Source organism: Tenrec ecaudatus, chromosome 10 (assembly GCF_050624435.1).
Source record: "Tenrec ecaudatus isolate mTenEca1 chromosome 10, mTenEca1.hap1, whole genome shotgun sequence".
In the NCBI taxonomy this organism is placed as follows: domain Eukaryota; kingdom Metazoa; phylum Chordata; class Mammalia; order Afrosoricida; family Tenrecidae; genus Tenrec; species Tenrec ecaudatus.
The window spans coordinates 34,470,422-34,485,667 of record NC_134539.1 but is presented as its reverse complement, the minus strand read 5'-3'; the positions used below and the strand labels follow the sequence as shown (position 1 = coordinate 34,485,667).

General features: G+C 37.9%; 1 protein-coding gene and 1 pseudogene across 6 annotated transcripts in view; one reads left to right on the top strand and one right to left on the bottom strand.

Annotated features, from left to right (window-relative positions):
- Positions 1–15,246, bottom strand: part of ZCCHC7 (zinc finger CCHC-type containing 7) — a 204,611-nt gene that overhangs the window by 133,161 nt on the left and 56,204 nt on the right. The gene's annotated exons all lie outside the window — the stretch shown is intronic.
- On the top strand, positions 8,082–8,716 carry LOC142457888 (WASH complex subunit 3 pseudogene; annotated as a pseudogene).

Below are 15,246 nucleotides of genomic sequence, written 5' to 3'. Positions count from 1 at the left end.
TGATTCATTTTAAAGCCATTTCAGTTTGGAAGAAAAGTGATGGAGAAATACTCATGGACTACGCCACTGCTAAATCTCGTGATCGTGGCTCGGATGTGAGCAGCTTTGCTGTCGTGCACAATGCATTGGAACGTGGACTGCTGCAGACGCAGTTAGGTTAACATTTAGCACCCTAAAGTCTGCTCCAGTTTTTAATATTTTCTGCTTTCTTTTAGATTTACTTATCTTGGATTTCATATACAGAAATGCATTTTTTTAATCTCCTAAGAGCAATAACAATAACCTCAACTGAAAAGAAAGGGGAGCTAGTAACAATGAGGACAGAATGAAGAAAATATTCTAAAACTGGTGATGATTGTAGAACTCTTCTTGATGTAACTGAACTAGTGAAATGTTTGATACATAAATTATATGTCAATAAAACTGTTGGGGGGAAAAACGACATATATATACTATAACTATATTATAATATAAAACTATACTATAGTATAATATAAATATATATAACTATACTATAAGAAGCAATATGCTCTCTAAACAAAGACTACATCATAACTCACGAATTTCCCTTTGAATTGAGTGCCTTCCGTAGCCAAGAACTATTCTAACATTTTAGTTACCATGTCACCTCAAGTGCGTACAAGAAAAATCTTACCTGCTATTATGCTCTCTAGTTTTAAAATGGACGCCTGTATATATCTGCTAGCACGTTCTATCAAATACTTTGGGAGAAGTCGGGAAAGTATCTAATATAAACAAATAAGTAAAGTAGTTTTATTAATACGCACAGAGTCCAAAGAACACAAAATTTACCTTTCTTACAGAGTACAACACATATTGGACTGGAGAGAGGCTCAAATGAGGTTGTTGTTAAAAGTCCTCCAAAAACTGGAATTCTAGAATTACTTGTAAATAGAAGTTCAATCTCTACTGTTTTCTACAAACTTTACACAAGGGCTTAAAATCCACACTAGATTAATATTTAGAATGTATAAATTGATAAAATGACAAGTGAAAACGGGCTATGGCTGAGTAAATGGTGTTTTCAAGGGCCAATGCCATGCAAATAATGTGAGTTTTGTATAGCTTCTTTGTTCCTTTAGCTCTAGGGGGAGGTGGTAAAGAGCACTAGACTAACAAAAGTGGTGGTTTCGAAGCCCTACCATTACTCTGTCCTTTTCACATCCTGTGCACGGTAATTTGCTCGTGCCTCTGCAACTCGATCTGCCAAATCTTTAAGTGCCCTATGATGCATGTCACTGGGCCCTGCTGATTGAAAACACTGCAACTTTTTAAAGTGGTACTAGTTCTCTTGATCCTCCAGTAGGGTTGGCTCCCCTCCCACCCACTTAGAGTTTCTAGACAAACACTGACCTTATTTACAAGCTATGTTTTGAATGGCCATAAATACAATATCATAAAAGACTTTGAAATCTATCTATTATTACCTTTCCTCATTAATAAATATTTTATTTATTTTTAAACTTTGTTTTCATTCATCCTAGCCCATTCAAGTGGGCCAAATATGGAAATCCAGAACACGATAATGTTCTGATAATAAGGGTAGAAAGGAAGCAGAAGGTGAGAGGCCACGTAAACATATTACTCTTTGTCTCTTTTTCCCTTTGATCCTGTTCCTCCCAGTTCAAGTCAAGGAATGTGATGTCTAGGAAGGCTCTGTAGTACAAAGCAGCATGGTGCAACAAAGGGAACAATGGATAGAGCCTGGTCTTTTCTCCATCATGAGCAACCTATAAAACTTTCAATAAATCATTCTCTCTAGATTTTTTTAACCTAAAAGTAAACTAGATGATTACTAATTCGCCTTCTTTTAAATAGCGTAATGAATTCAAAAAATGTTGGAATATAATGTAATGCTACCTTTATTTCCCAGAGCCCCTTCTAATCACTAGAGCTTGTCCTGCCTCCACTGTCCTTCACTCACTCTGAAATAAAATTAACATTCCTATTGACAATTTGATTAAAAGTAATTCACACAAGGTCTGAAAGAGACTTCATAGCACAAGGTATTTGCCTTTTGAAAAACACCAGTTAGGGCACACGCAGTTCTAATGAGCAGAACGTAGGAGCAGTAAGAAGAGTCAGAGGAGAAAGGAAGACGTGATCCCTGTCTGCTCACATATCTCGTTTCCTATCTCCTGTTCCTCAATTCGACTTTCATTTTCCACAGAGCACATTCACAGACGGCTATAAACACCTTTCCATTTCTTATTCAAATCCTCAATGTCTAGTTTTGCACTGACTCCAGTTTCTACTCTGACCACTAAGGGGATTGCAGGATTCATCAGTGTAGCTGCACACAAGTCATCACACACACACACACACACTCTCTCTCTCTCTCTCTCTCTCTCTCTCTCTCTCTCTCTCTCTCTCTCTCTCTCTCACTCACTGGGCATACCAGAAAGGCACAAGAAGTAGGGAAAGGAAATTTCCGAGACTAACTGGGGTTGATATTTTTTAAAGATTGATAATAAGAAGGAGCATGAGGCGAAGAACAAACTGTAATTAGTGGGGGGTGGGGTGAGAGCAGGAAGTAGGGAATATGAAAATTACGTCCAAATAAGCCCGCGGAGTTCTGTTTCTTGCTCTGTTGTAATAACACACAGTAAAGAGTGAAAGGAGAGCAGAGTTGAAGGATAATGATGACAGAGGCGAAAACAATAAGACAGACCATGGAGAGAAAAGGAACTAAAATCGAAAATGAGAAAGGATTAAGAATGAAAAGCTAAAGTAAGAAAATCTACAAGCCGGCCAGAGAGCACATAAAGAATTTTATCATGTTGGTGCACAAATGGGAGAGCAGCGAGGGGAGCAGAAGGGGAGGGAGTAACAAGCAAGAAGGAGAGTGCACAGGAAGGACAAGAAGAGCAGAAACAGAGCCAGCTGGGTTACAAACCAGCAGCATGTGTCTTTTTGTTTTGCTTTGTGTTTGTTCTTTTAAATAGAAACACAAAGTGGTGAGAGATCATGATAAAGAACAGCACCATCTGGGGCATGTTTTTATTGGCCTTTTAATGTACTGCAGGGCACAGAACCCCCCCAAAAAAAGAGTGTGTGTTGAGGAGTGGGGGCGGGAGGCGCAGTGAGGCAAATGCAATAGAAACAGGAAGCAATAGAAAATGAGTTGGGGCGGGGAGGGGGGGGGAGGGGGGGGACGGACACTGCCCAACAGCACAGGTGGTAAACAGAAGTTTCAGACTACTCTAGCAAAATAATTTCATAAGGCAAAAAAACTTGAAAAACAAAACAAAGTGCAATTAATTCAATGTAAATTTTTTATTGAACCTGAGTCTTTACTATTATCCCCCATTGGATCTGACCCAATACTAGGTTCTACTCAAGTTTTTCATTTCAATCTTGCAAATTAATCAATTTTCTCCATCCTCACAGAGATACTAAGCTAAACGAATGGTATACAGAGTCCGAGTAATCTGGCCGTGCCACCAGAAGTTTCCAACTCAACAGAGAAGGAAAACATAAACTACTTAAAATATCCCTGTGAATACTCTCAATTGGAAGTAATCTGTCCTGCAATTGCATTGTTTCTCTCTTAACACTTTCCACCTTGTAGGACAGTCATCCCTACCAGACTATAAATTTAAGAATCAGGATTTTTTTTCTGACTAGTTTTTATGCTCAAGAGAATCTAGTACAATGTCTTATACATAATGAGTTCAATACAAGTAAGAGAGGGGAACAAAGAACTGTGATTTTTTTTAACTTACTCTTGAGTGTGGGAATCTCATGGAGAAGACAAGACCTAGCCAGATTTTACAGGATGAGCAATTCTAAGTGAGCAGGCGTAGGGACACTCCAAGATAAAGAAGCATAAAATAATCTCAGAAAAAAGAGTAATACATAAGTCATTCTGTGACAAGGCAGTATGCAAGAAGATAAAGAGAAGCTTGGCTAGGATGTGGACAAGACTTCGGCCACCAGGCTGATTTGGTGGATTTGATATGAAATGCAACTATAGTTTGACTTTTTTTTTTTGAGAAGAGGCAGTACACAAGCAAAGCTAGGTTTGAGAACGATTGCTCTGGCTACCATACTACGAGAGAAGAGGAAAATGAAATGACTCAAGTCATTGAATATTTCACAGAAGGCATCATACTTGGGTTGAACTATGTCACAGAGGAGAACTAGAAGCACAGCTGAGAAGAGCTCTTCGGGGAACAGGGCAAAACATGTGGTATGAAAACATAAATGGGTCCAAAGATTTGTAACTAATTGAAAAAAAAAACTTCAAAGTGGCTTGAGACCATGATATTTAGAGAGAGATCCATGACCTGAAAGACAGGTTAAAGCTATATTCTGAGGAACACTATTCTGTCCCATTCAATGATCAATTTCATCATTTCAGGGGGAGAATGCCCCATATTGCCCATACTGAGTCATATTATCAAGTAGTGTATGAATCGATAATTATTCATGATGGTGGTGTGTCAACACCTCTGCTTGCATATGGAATGAGACACTGTCTGCTTCGACTTCAAAACATATAACTGCTGAAAAAAAAACTACTTCTAATTATCACTGACCCAGCTCACACAGATCAGACTCCTAGAAAATATTTTGGATAAATCATCAAATCCAAAATAGTGGAGTTGCTGTTTTTAACTTCCCAAAGAGAAAGAACTACTGGGGGGTAGGGGGAGGTCAGAGGAGGAATACGAGCCAGAATATTCATTTACCGAATGAATTTTGCTCAATTTTAGATTCGAGCAAATAGAGTGACAATGAATTCTTCTGAGTAGTATGCACTTCATGACAAATTTACATCTCTAAATCTGTGATTTGTGAGGACAGCCAGTGTTTCATAAAACTGCATTTTGTCTTTCCTCCTAAACCATTCCCATCACTCATCACAAGCTAGCATTTAAGACCTTAAATAATAACACTCAGTAAGGTGAACTCTGTTCTTGTGATACTGTACTATAACTTCCTGTGTCTTTGACATATTCAAGAAGTGAAACTCATGCATAGCATGTTTATATTATTCCCTCCTTAGAGAAAGCGCACAGACAATGTCAGGTCTGGAGAGATAAGAGCTGCTTCCAGGACATGAATTCTCATGAGGATTAAGCAACCACCATCTGGGGCTTCTGAGTTTATCGGTAGCAGCTGCCTTCAAAGGAGCACACTAGAAGGGGAGGGGAAAAAAGTCTAAATCTCAAGTGTTTAACAAGTTGCCCTACCTTGGCTCTTATTATTGCTCTAGATTGCTTCTTTCCCTTTTGTAAAACAATAAAATTATACATAGTGACCTCCTCTTAACACAATTTACCAAATTAAGGGTGTTATGTATCCAAATAATCTCATCATGCACTCAAATATTTGATAACTGTTAAAAAATCATTTATTTTAAAATAATTACCTAACAATTATCCAGTGCAAGTATTCTCGTTAATAAAAAACTTTACCCTTAAAAAATGTGAATACTGTAACCAATGCTACTGATAATTATGTTCAGAAATTGATATGGGAGTGGGTTTTGCTGTGTATATTTTTGCAAAAAGTAAAATATGAATTAAAAAATTGCAAAAAGTAAGTGAATACTACAATGTATTAAAAGTCTCTTCTTCAAATACAAGGCTTTAGATTTTGTTTTAATCATGACAATATCTCAAGTTATTTTGGGAAGAAATTTGTCTTCTGATGTCTTCAAATGATATTAAAATAATCATAACATTTTACACTTTATTAAAGCTCTTAATCAAATATTTATAGAGCAGAGAGCTCAAAACTTAAAACAAAATTAACATACCAAGAAAAAAGTTAATTTTAAATACTCAGTTTTAAATAGCCACCTATTAAAATTATTTTTGTATTAAACTTTTATATTATTTAATTATATTTCAGATTAAAATTACTATGATAAAATAAAGACCTAGACATAAAGGAAAAATATAATAGAAAAAGTAAACAAATTTTCTTCCGTCGTGCTTGAGTCCCACTCTAATAGGTCTCAAAATCTCTATACCACCCAAACTATGTCTGTGTCTTCAAAACTGGGTCTCCTTTCATTTCAATACATTATTCTTCTCTTTAAATTTTTTAAAAACATTTTATTAGGGGCTCATACAACTCTTATCACAATCCATACATATACATACATCAATTGTATAAAGCACATCTGTATATTCTTTTCCCTAATCATTTTCTTTTTTTTCCCTCCTCTTTTCTTTTTTTATATTTTATTAGGGGCTCATACAACTCTTATCACACAATATTCTTCTTTTACCTGACATACTTAACATACATGTTAAGTTACATCTGTTCATTTGAATATCTCCCGGTAAAGAACTTGTTCTTAAATTATAAAGGCAATATCACTGCGAGAATCACCCCAGATCCAGCAAACTGGTTACATCTATTGCTAATGTTCCACTATAATAAACAGTTTTAGAAATAGAGAAGTTTCGTTTATTCATTGTTAATTCAAAATACTTAACAAGCCCATTCCTGTAGTAGACAGCATGAGTCAGAGAAACAAAAGGCAGAGGCTTTGATGTCTCAAAATCATAGAATTAGTGGACTGCATGATTTCCAAAGTTTATTTCTTTACCAAATACCGCCATGCATTTTTCTCTCTAACCTGACACAAGCATTCTAGTCCTAATTCTGGAAACAATTCATAATTTCTTCACTGAAACCAAATACAGAGAATTAAACTCAACACATCTCAAACTAAGCTCATCATCTCTCTGTCTCTAAGCGGGTACTTCCTTCCAACTACTTTATATCTGCCAGGGGGGCAATTATTAAAATTCACGTAATCTTGCCATCTCTAAACTCTCTCACGATTCTCTCCATCAACATTTTTATCAAGTCATGAATCCTGTTAACCCTTACTCCAAATTTGTTTAGACAATATTTTATTTACTTTCAATGCTACTACTAGGGTTAATTCCGTTTTAGAGGCAAGATTCCCCCAAACCAATTTTCTCATATTGATCTCCCGATCTGTTCTTCTCCTGGTTTAAAATTCTATTCTCATTCCTCCACAGAGTCAAATTCTCCTTGTTCTCAAAGATTTCAAATTTGGTAATTTCATTCTTCATGTGACATTCTCTATCAATCTCAGAATACATTCATCTTTCCCTTCGCTGAAGATTAAGTCACAAAGCACACTGGTCTGCAAGGCCACATCTCGAGCATTACTTCTCGGTGGTATTTTTATATACCTAAGGGAGCTGGGAAGACAATAAGCAAAACGACCGCAAAGGGATTTTTGGTTTTGTTTGTTTTCCTGCAGGATCCACGGTGGGTTGTAAAAGAGTATTTGTTGATTACATTCATCCAAGCAAACAACTTAGGCATTTAGTGTCTAATGGCATGTGTTTTATACAGGTCTAGCCTTTAAAAACGATACCAGAATCTAAGAAATCTGAGTTTTAGTTCTGCTCTACCTTAACGAGTAAGCAGTGATGATTCCAATGATGTAATTCATACAAAGAGGTTCTGTGGAGACAGAATTTGAGTATAACAACTGCTTGTAGTGTAATATTGGGTATTCTTTTTAAAGTGGGATTTTTCTTTTAAATTCCCGCTATTTGTTAGAGATTGGATTTGTTACTCAAGCTGTGGATTTATGGGATTTACATTCTTAAAACCAATTCCAGCATAATTTCACACAGAAGCCTTCCTAAAGTTAACCCATAAAAGTTAAACAAAATAAATCTTCCTTTTGAGAATAAATGCTCCATGAAAATAATGAATACATCGCTTAAATTTAAAGCATGATGTCTGTGACAAGCCCAAGCTCAACCCCAACCCTTCAAATGCCCATACAGTCTGTACTAATCTGGCCCCAGCCACGATAACCTATTCAGAGGTGTTTCCTCAGAACCATTTATGCACATAATTCGGTTTCCTATACCAAATCTCATTTTCATACTACTTGATTCTCTACCTATACATTCCTGCTTTTGCATGGCAAGGCTCTGTCCCTTTAACTCTATGCCAACTGTTCCACCCACTTACTACGCAGGCTCTAAAGTCTCGCATAAAATCTCTACTATCGGGTTGAACGCTATTACCGGCTGGGGCGGGGCGTACCTGGGAGGAGTCTGTGCGGGAGCTCTAGGCCCCCGCCCGGTGCGGAGATGGATGAGGACGGGCTTCCTCTCATGGGCTCGGGCATAGACCTGACCAAGGTGCCAGTTATTCAACAGAAAAGAACAGTGGCCTTTCTAAACCAATTTGTGGTGCACACCGTACAGTTCCTTAACCACTTTTCGACGGTTTGTGAGGAGAAACTGTCAAACCTTTCTCTTCGTCTACAACAAATTAAAACAACTCTCAATATTTTAGATGCAAAGTTATCATCTATTCCAGGACTAGATGATGCCACAGTTGAAGTATCTCCCTTAAGTGCCCAAAGTGTCACAAATGGACCACAATAGGAAGCCACTAGAGTGCAATCACAGAACAGTACACAAGACTCTGGACCACAGGAGAGTGAAGCAGCAGCAGAAAATATCTTCACTGTAGCCAAGGATCCAAGATATGCCAGATATCTCAGAATGGTTCAAGTGGGTGTTCCAGTGATGGCGATAAGAAACAAGATGATAGGTGAAGGACTGACTAGTCCCCAGAGCTCCTTGAGCGACCAGATGCTCCAGTGCCTGATGGTGAATGTGAAAAACATCCAGAAGAAAGCTGAGAGAGAGAATCGTCTTTTAGTGACTAAGCTTAATTTTGATACAAACTTTATCTATACTTGTAGGTCTACATTTACAGTGTGTGAGACAGAGAACCTAAAGCTCTCGGTCTGAAAACATCAAATGACCACAACCCCCCTGTGTTGGACAGGGTTCTCTAGAGAGACAAACCAGATTGCTAGTAATTATATATAAATATATTTATAAAGATAGGTATATAAGAAATGAACCCTTAAATTATATACAGATAGATAATACAAGAAATTAACAGTTAAATTATAAAGCAGTGAGACACTAGCAGTCCTTTAAGGTTTGAGAGCCGCCAGTTGCCAGTCCCTTTCTGTTGAGAGAGCTGGGCTATATATATCCAGGGAGCAAACAGCAAGGCAGGTCCCCAACTGTCATCAACTGTCGGTCCCCAGCTCCAGAGACAAACATTCCAATCATGTGGGCTTAAAGGGACCTCAACTTACAGCGACACCGTCCACAGGCTTGGCATCCCACAGGTAGCGTACCCCTTTAAATTGAGGCACAGAGCAAGCAAGGCGAGGCTCACCGAGCCATTTATCCCTCTGCCCTTCAGTTAATCCTACTTATGTTTATCGGCCAGGCTGGCACAATAAACTATCGCACCCTCCTCCCCCGCACCCAGCTTCCTTTATGTGAAAAAATAAAACATTCATAACCTGAAAAAAAATTTCTACTACCAAAGGTTATTATTAAAACCTCTCCTAAATTATTATCATGTACTTCAATCTAGGTTCCATTTCCTACTAAAAAAAACAATCAAACAATACATGAGTAGTATTATTTAATAAATTCAAATGTCATTTTGGTGTAAATGTAAATACAATTATAGTACACATTACTTTTCAGCATCTGCCCTTGGTTAGGTCCACATTCTTATGAAAACTTAATAGCAAGTATGAGATCAGAGTACTTAATTGGGTGGTAAGTATGAGCCAGGAAGGTTCAGAGACCATTGTCAACCTTGGCTTGAGTCTAAGAATCAGAATGAGGAGCACAAAGGGGCTAGATATTCCATTCAAATCTTCTGTTTGAAAGAATTAGGAACATCAGGTCAAAGTAAACCAAAAGCACAGAAGCAAATTTAATACAATCATGGAAATGTTTTAACCACATGTGCCAAGAACTGTGCCAAGTTCTTTTGAGAAATCTTAATTCATACTTAATAAATTACCATATATACTCGAGTATAAGCCGACCCAAATATCAGCTGAGACACCTAATTTTACCACAAAAATGGCATTAAAATTGTGCTGGGGGGAAAAAAAACCTGGCTTATACACAGTATATACAGCATCTCCTATCTTTTTTAATGGCAGAGAAAATTTGGGGCTTAGAATGTCAAAATTGGAGCAGAAAACCGGTCTTTTTGAATGCCAAGTCTATATATCCTTTCTACATTGTTTCTACTATAAAATACTGCCCCCCATCTACCATTTACACAACACTGTCAGTACAAAGAGGAGCCCTGGTGTCACAGTGGGTTACACGTTGGGCTGCTAACCACCAGGTCAGTAGTGCAAACCCACCAGCTGCTGTAGGTAGGAAGAGAAGACAAAATGTTTCCATAAAGATTTACAGCCTCAGAACTCTCGAGAGAAGTTCTACTCCATCCTGCAGGATTGTTGTGAGCCAGTCAGCTCAGTGACAAGGAGTTTTGTGTTTGATTTGGTCAGTACATTAAAAAAACTTCCCCCCACATCTTTAAAACATTTTTTGAGTTCTCTTGGCTGAGATAGTTAAAGTTTATTGTGCCAACATGGCCGATAAACACATGTGGGGTTAATTGAAGGGCAGAGGGATAAATGGCTCAGTGAGTCTCGCCTTTCTAGTTCTCGGGTCTCTTGCTTTGTGATGGTCGGACCAGGGTGCAGCTGCCTTAGCCAGTTCCCTGCTTTAGCTGGTAAAGCTCACTTCCTGCAAGATATCCCCAAAGAGAAGCCGGACGGACCTACCCCAATGCAGCCCTGGGTGCGGAGCCCCCTGCCAGTGCTGAGATGCTTACACTATGACTGATTCCGCTTTCTTCCTGCAGTTGGCATCATTGTGTGTTTTGTGAGATGGAGGAGGACTTTGTAGACTGGTGTCAGACATATGGGGTAAAGTTGGACGAAGGGCTTGGCAGCACTGGGTTGGGATTCTTAATGTGCACTTACCCTTTATATAAAACTCTCTCTTATACATATGAATTTCTGTGGATTTATTTCCCTAGTTTACCCAGACTAACACATTGGGCCTCTTAGAAATTATTCAATTCTTATCCCCAGCACTACCAATCTCCAGAAGTAGAATATAAAGTATAAATTCTTAACCCAAAATATGTTAACTTTTCTAGCATAGATTTACAAAAACTACCTAAGAATAGGTTAGTTTTATCATCATACGGTTAATTACTTCTTGAGTTTGAGTCCTTAGTGACTGTTACGTCAATCAATGCACACTAAAACGCATCCACATGTTCACCAATAAACAAAATATACTTTACCCTTCACTTAATAACTATCTCCTCGGACATTTTCATTTATGGCAATAGTAAAAAAAGACTACTCTCTAACTACTCTACATAGTAACAGTATACATCTGGAAGTAATGACCGACCAGTGGGGTACATGCCAGGAATCACCTTGGGAGTTCTGGTGGTTTAGTGATTATGCAGCCACGCCTTGGAGAGTGACAGGACTTTCTACTCCTGCAAACAGTCTCAGAAACTCACGGGCAGTTCTACCCTGTTCTAGAGAGAGACACTAAGAGTTGGCATCAACTTGATGGCAACTAAGTTGGAGTTTTTTGGTGATGGTTAAAGTTCTGTGTCAACATGGCTGGCCATGATTCTTAGTGGTTAATGTAGCAATGTACTTTGGCAGTTACATAGTGGTGTGACCATCCTTCATTTTGAGATCTGATGTAGTTACACTCCATTTCGTGTAGCATCAATTTTCACATAACGACCAGGTCTTTAGATCCTCACCATGTCAACATAGTATACCATCTCACTATTCAGTATTTTGTGTTTATAATGGTAAACAAATCTACTTAAATCGCCTTAAAGCCAAGTGAAGATTCATGCATTGTGGGTGAGAGAGTGTCTCCCTCCTGAGCACCAAGTCCTTCATCTGTTCCATCCCATCCATCATTCATCCCAGTCTTGGATGCAAACAAAAAACAGCTCAGGTGATAGGGACTCTGGTCATCAACTCGAATGTCCATAAACCTGTCATCCGAACTTTTGTACCCCTAGTCAGGGTAGTAAACTAGTAGCTGCCTACCCACTTGAGTAGAGCTGTGAATGTGCTAGAAGGTGGCAGAGGGACACACGGACAAGTGATGGTTATTTCACCACAGACCCTGTGGCCAGCTGGTAGTGGTCCTGGGTGGGTAGATGTTTGCATGGAGAGTAAAACCTATGCATGGGTCACAATAGGGCAAGTCCCTTCCTAGCTGCAAATCCTGACCCAATCAGCTCTGCCTAGGTTTTGAAATGGCACAAATTGACCCACCTGACTCAAGTATGGAAGTCACTGAACACAGGGGAGTTAACACCTCTAGGGGAGAGAGCAGTTCCATGGGGCCACCTCTAAAAAGACTCTTAGAACCTGGGGAGCATTTAGCCACTGAAGTTTCATATTATGTCCATTTTCACAGAACAACCTGGTCTTTGGAACCACTCCTTGTCAATCATTAAGGAGCAGGGGTACGTTTTATATAATTATATACACATATGTGCGTGTATATGCATATGCATGTGCATTATTACGCAAGCACAAGAAAAACTGAACTTCTGATTTGGGTGAAACTTTAAAACATTACCATGGTCAAGGAAGTCAGTCACAAAGAACCACATATTACATGATCCGATTTTTATGTAGTATTTTCAGAAAAGTCAATTCATAGAGTAAGATTTGTGGTTGAGTTTGAGCTGGAGCCTTGGTGAAGGAGTGACTGACTGGCAATGATAAAGGGTTTCTTCATTGGTTGATGAAATATCCTAATATTGATTGTGTGATGATTCTAATCTCTACGCTAATTCTACACTCTAAAGGGAAAACTGAATTGGATGGCATGTGAAGTAAATTTCAGTAAAGTTCTTATTTAGAAGTAATAATAAGACACCATTGAAGAGTAGAACAAGCTTAGTACCATCCCCCAATACATAAATACACATTTCGGGCTAATTCTTTTTGAGAGCAACTTAGAATAAGGTATGGGGTTATGTTAAACACCCTCAACTCCTTGCTTTGAAGGTTTCTGCCAGAACCAGGATTTGTTTGTTCATTAGTAACTCTCTACTAATCTCAAGCAAAGAGTTCTGGTGGCTAGATGGTTCTTGGCTGCCAAGCCAAGGTCAGTGTTTCAAACCCACCAGCAGATCTTTGAGAAAAACCCGACACTCTACTCTCCGGTAAATATTAAACAATGAAACAAATCCATTGTCTTTAAGTCAACTCTAACTCATAGTGACCTTAGAAGACAGGTAGAATTAATTGCCCATGTGGGTTTCTGAGACTTCAAATCCTTATGGGAAGTAGACTGCCTTCTTTTCTCAGAGTGGTTGGTGAGTTTGAACCAGTGACCTTGTGGTTAGTAGTTCAATACATGGCCCACTACACCACCAGGGCTCTTCTGGTAAGTATTACAGCCTAGAAAATCCTGTGGGACAGCTCTATTCTCTCCTATAGTGTTGCTCTATGTCAAATCAGCTTGACAATTCACAGCGAGCAGCCATCTCAATAGAGTTCAACTCCCATACTGGTATATTGTGAATGTTCAATATGCATCTGCTGATGGATACTACATGTGTAAAACTGGATATGAAACAAGGAAAATGCCCAATAGCATATACATATAGGTCATACTAAGTTTTTTTTAAGTTATATAAGTTTTCTTCATACTAAACACCTTGGCAAACTACAGCGCAAGTGTATATATGTAGACTGCTAAAATCAAGAAATTCCCTTTCGCTCAATCACCTTATAATGAACAATTTTGAAAAATGCTTTACATTAAATAAGATGTAGCTATTCCTCTAAGATAGAAATAAGTTTTGAACTTTTTGGTCCTTCTAGGTGTCAAAACAGTACATTTTTTAATATGAGACAATATAGATGAAAAAAATAATTTTCTATGTCTGATTTACACAAAAGTATACTAGTAACTATCAGAAAATTTTGAGGTAACAGTTATTTTCTGATCCTAACCCAATAATTACTGTTAAGCTACTTATTAAAACCTGTTTTCTAACTGAAATATATTTATTATTTTTATATGGGTATTATAATGCTAGAACTTTCAATTTATGGTTAAATCCATATAACCAGAACTGTGAATTGAAGAAAAGTTCACTTCTTTTTTAAGTTCACTTTTATTGAAATCCGTTTAATAGCTCATTATTCCAAAGCATGTATTCATCAATACAAATAAACTTTCATTCCTAAAAGTTTCTATTTGGGACTAACATCCTAAAGTAAGCCCCCAAGTTGCACCACAATTCAGCTGCTAAGGAAAAGCTAAGCAATGCTTCCCATGACTAAATGGATTAATTCTTTAGCCCAAACACAATTCCTGTTCCCCACACTGTTCCATTGAACACCCAAATAACCATCCCAAAGCTTATTTCTTTCAAAGAAAAGATCAAGACCAAAGAATGATCCCAATGTATGAAGTTTACATTTTGTGTAAAGTTTTTAAAATAGAAAAAAATCCATAAGTAGTAATCAGGAAAAGAAATAGGCTATTTTAGACAGGTGTAAGGGATGACATCAATTGACTAATGGATATCTTTGTTGAACGAGAGCTGTGCAGATTCCAGGAGATGTCTTTTTTCTCAAACCAACTAATTTTTCTTACTTAGAATCTGACTTTTCTGTAACTCACACCACATTAGCAGCAAAAAGAAAAATTCTTTGGGAAAGAGCCTTTGCTTTGAAAATTTTAACTTCAATCACCTATTAACCAGAGCTCTCTTCTGACCATACTTGGCACATGTTTTATTTTCCAATTTAAAAACCTGTTGTGATACATATTTGATCTTATGAAAAGACTATGGTGCATCAGAGAATAAGGAGCAGAGGAAATGGGGCAAATACGTTGCTGTATTCAAATAATTCTCTCCAGCTCCAGGAGATAAAATAAAGAGAGATAATAGTTTTTAAACCCAGGTGTGAATTCCCTGGTGATGACATGCCATCTGATTATAAAATGGGCAGCTTTTTCTAATATTCGCTGTCACTAAGATGCTTACGCCGAACAGAGAGACTGGGTAAGCCAGTCTAGACAAAGAAATCTTAAATGGTTTTGGAACCAGATAACCTGTAGAGAGTTCCTTTTGACACTTAAGACTGGGCATTCAATCTCCACTCCTTTTTCTCTAAAGTTTTAAAATTCTAGCTGTTTTTCCATCTGCTTACTGTGCCTTAAGGAGACTGCTATAGTCAAATTGTGAGTGGAATGTTAGTTGCTAGGGGGAGAATTTTTAGCTCTTTATAATGCTTTGCATTTAAAAATAGGTTTATTCACTTTTAGGTGGTTTTCTACA